The sequence below is a fragment of the Ascaphus truei genome, chromosome 21, assembly GCF_040206685.1.
Source record: "Ascaphus truei isolate aAscTru1 chromosome 21, aAscTru1.hap1, whole genome shotgun sequence".
NCBI lineage: Eukaryota > Metazoa > Chordata > Amphibia > Anura > Ascaphidae > Ascaphus > Ascaphus truei.
In genome coordinates, this window is record NC_134503.1 from 25,629,476 (window position 1) to 25,630,370 (window position 895).

The following is an 895-nucleotide window of genomic DNA, read 5'->3' on the forward strand; positions in this document are numbered from 1 at the left end:
CACTCCACCATAACTACCCTGCTAAAAGTTTTCAATGAAATCCAGTGTGGGATGGAACGGGGACAACTCACTGGTGCAGTATTCCTAGATTTTGCAAAGGCTTTTGACACAGTTGATCATGCTATCCTGCTTTAAAAACTCCAGAGCTCTGGAATAGGGAAGCATGCTTTAAACTGGTTTCAGTCCTACCTATCAGGAAGATCCCAACATGTGTCCATCTCAGGCTCTAACTCCAACCCCCTGGATATCACCTGTGGTGTCCCGCAAGGCTCTGTTCTGGGGCCCCTACTCTTCTCAGTGATCATTAATGATCTTCCCACAGCTTGTAAGGAAGCCTCAATACACATGTATGCAGATGACACAATCCTATATGCACACAGCCATAGCCATAGCCTCTCTGACCTTCAACACATACTTCAGTCTGACTTTTTGAGACTCGAAAACTGGATTTCCCAAAACAAACTGTTTTTAAACACTGACAAGACTGTAACAATGGTATTTGGGACTAAGACTAAATTTGTAAAGCTTCCAGTGACTGAGCTCCTGATTAGAACCAACGCTAACACCACCCTAACACCTGTCACTAGTTTTAAATACCTGGGCTTATGGTTTGACTCTCACTTAACATTCGGGATGCACATTGATACCCTGACAACCAAGACCTACGCCAAACTAGGGGTACTTTACAGGAACAAATCCTCCCTAAGCCTCCTTGTCAGAAAGCGTATCGCACAGCAGATGCTAATGCCAATTATTGACTATGGAGACATAGTATATGGCTCGGCACCTCAAACCCACCTTAGCAAACTTGACACCCTCTACAACTCAATTTGTCGTTTTGTTCTCCAACACACATCACTGCGAAATGCTCAAAGAACTAGATTGGTCAAGACTA